This window comes from Apis dorsata, unplaced genomic scaffold (genome assembly GCF_000469605.1).
Source record: "Apis dorsata unplaced genomic scaffold, Apis dorsata 1.3 scaffold_44, whole genome shotgun sequence".
NCBI lineage: Eukaryota > Metazoa > Arthropoda > Insecta > Hymenoptera > Apidae > Apis > Apis dorsata.
In genome coordinates this window covers 1,580,046-1,583,295 of record NW_006263346.1, presented here as the reverse complement: position 1 = coordinate 1,583,295, position 3,250 = coordinate 1,580,046, and the positions used below count along the sequence as shown (strand labels likewise).

Sequence of the window (3,250 nt, the reverse complement as noted above, 5' to 3'; positions counted from 1 at the left end):
ACTTTCTTATATATATATATATATATATATATTTCATACTTGGCAACTGAAATTTCATACTTTCCAATTGAAAAATATAAACGTAATTTAAAAAAAAAATTATGAAATCTATTTATAAAATTTAATTTTAAATTTGACAACTTTTAATTGAACGTAAGTTGATTAATAGTCGATTGTTTAAACGCAATATCAACCAAATTAAAACCATTTCCAATCAAAATCATTAATCAAAAGTAACTCATTTCTCTATTTTTGATCGATCAACAATTTTTAATCGATCAAAAATTATCATAAACACAATTTAAGATATTATTATTAATTATGATTAAGTATAAATAAAAAAAGTTTATTAAAAAAAAAGTAATTGAATTAATAAAAAGCTACAAATAATTGTTCTCATTAATTAATTTTATTTTTTTGAAGATTTTGTCTTTAAACTTAACTAATACTATTTGATTATTATTTTTGATAGTTATTTGAAAAAAAGTGATATTTCGAAATTTTGTTTCTTTATAGAAATTTTTTTTTCGAATATAAAAGTTAAAAAAATCAAATTTTTACCAATTTTCAAATCTCTATGTAATCGTTGATTTTAAAAATTGTAATTTAATGATTTTCTTTTTGTATATTATGTTAAATTATTTAGCGAGTTATCTCTCAGCGAATTTTTACGTAAAGAATCACGTAATTGAATTATAAAAAATATCTCTTATGTATTCGGATTATTTATGCAACATATAAGAAAAGTAGGTTCCAAAATATATCAAGTAAACTAGAATATGTATTCAACATATGTTTTTATATAATATAAAATATCGAGAAATAGTTAAGGAACTGGGAATATTTTATGAAAGCGGAAAATTTTATTTAACGGAAAACAGAAAGATTTGTGTATATAACGGATTACCAGCAGCTATGCTTTTAAATTTCTCCGCAATTATACACGCGTTCCTCAACATTACTTTTCCTGGTTGTTATGAAGTAAAATGAGTACCTTCAAATAATTGCACTTATTTACTTTCGCATGGGAAAGAAAGATATTAAAAAAATATATCAAAGAAAAATGCATATCTTTAGAAAACAAAATGTTCTATTAATTATTATTAATTTTTTGAAATTCTTAATATAAATTTAATATGTTTTTTATCTTAATATATGTTTACATTAATATATTTTATAATATTTTATAGTAAAAAATTAAATAAAATAAATTAAAAGATTATTTATTGAAAACATTTGATATTTATAAAATATTTTAGAATTTTTTTAATATCAGTATAATAATTAACATTAGGACAGAAATTCTAATAACATTTTTCGTTTTTTTATAATTAATTTTAATTATAATTCTAATAATAATAATAATACAAAAGAATTTAAAATTATCTTCAATGATATTCTATGTTATTTATATTTAAATTTTATTTTTTAATAAACTCTTGTAAAAAAAGTAATATATATATCATGTATAAAATAGTCAATTAATTTTTACATTTCGTAAATTATATAAATGCATAAAATTATTTAGGATTATTAATTTTTTTTTTACGTGAAATTATATTTTATTTATTCACAAAAAAAGTAAAAGTTATGAAAAATTTTGAAATTTATTAGTAGATCCCTGTTTCAAATTTTTATAATCTTCAATAATAAATTTCGCATTTACAAATGATTAACCAATATATTTACTGATCATTCAATCTGATCTTAAAATAGAATTCCTCATCCATTCAGCATTTATTGTCTATAAAAAAAAAACTCTCTTGATTTGCATTATGTCATGCCATGCTCTTTGATTTCCTCTGTTTCTTGCAATTTCTTTTTTATTTGTTATGACATTATATATATTTATTTATGACTTATCTCGATTGAAAAAAATTAAAAAAAATTCATAATTTGCTTATTTTTTATAAAAAATTCATTTATTTTTATAATCGACGTGTTTATTTGTTAACTTTATTCGAATTGATGGAATTTTTAGATCAATACACTGAAAAAAACACAGTAATGTTGAATAATTATGAATGTTACTACGTCTGAGACTACATTATCGAAATATTAATAAATATTACATTTCTTTATTTTTCACGAGATTTTAATAAAATTTTTGCGATACATCTTAAATGTATTAAACATATTAATTTATTGTAATACATCGGTTGGTTGAAAAATATTGTTTTAAACAATGGTACATAAATTTTAGATAATTTAATACCATGAATTTGTAACATTCTTTTATATAACATGGATTTATAATACATATAACTTTCAGATATAATAATAATAATATTTGTAAATCTTGTGCGTTAAAATATTTCGTAAGAGATACGATTTCAATGAAGAAAAGCTAACCTAATTTCGCTGTATGTAAATATGTGTTTTAATATAGCAATCAAACGAGATATATTTATAATTGAATTAATTCAACTTTAGTAAAACTGGTTTTCTAAAAATTTTAAAAGAAAAAATAAAAAAGAGAAATGATTGAATATAGAAATGAAAAAAAAAAATATGTATAAGAAAAATAAAAAAAATAAAGTTATGAATATATTTTAAATATATATATGAAGAAATTATAGAAAATTGATATCACTGAAGTTGCAATCTATAATATGAATTATTCTGTCTTCATGATATCACGGGTCACGATAAAATTAACATTTTTTTTTCTTACGCACATACATTTCTAATTATAGTTAATAATAATGTCATGTTTTCATTGTTAAATACAATAATATAATATTATATTTATTTTCTTATATATACAAGATTAAGATACTTCAGATTCATTTATTTAAAACTAAAAAAAATGACTCAACATTTATGTAATAATCAAATTATTATTATAATATCAGGTATTACGAAATATTCATTAATTATATAATCAAATATACTATAGTCGATATATATCGGTAACGGTACAACCAAGCAAATTTTTTTACATAAATAAATAAAATAATATAATATAAATTATTTTATCATTTAATAAATCTGTATAATTATAATTATTATAACTATCATATTCATTCAACATCATTTTTTTTTAAATCAAGATGACAATTAAAAAATTTTATTCTATATGTTTTTACTTAATAATTGTACTATAATTTACTAAATGTAATATGTTACGCGTATATTTGCATTCTAATCAATGACGTGAAATCTTATTCTGTAATATCATATTATCAATGCAATTTACAATTATTCTATAATACTGACATAATTTTCCTCGGTCGAGAAGCGACAAAGT

At 18.9% G+C, this 3,250-nt stretch overlaps 1 protein-coding gene across 2 annotated transcripts in view; it reads left to right on the top strand.

Annotated features, from left to right (window-relative positions):
• The window catches only part of LOC102674108 (protein fem-1 homolog CG6966), a 30,195-nt gene that overhangs the window by 19,403 nt on the left and 7,542 nt on the right, over nucleotides 1-3,250 (top strand). The gene's annotated exons all lie outside the window — the stretch shown is intronic.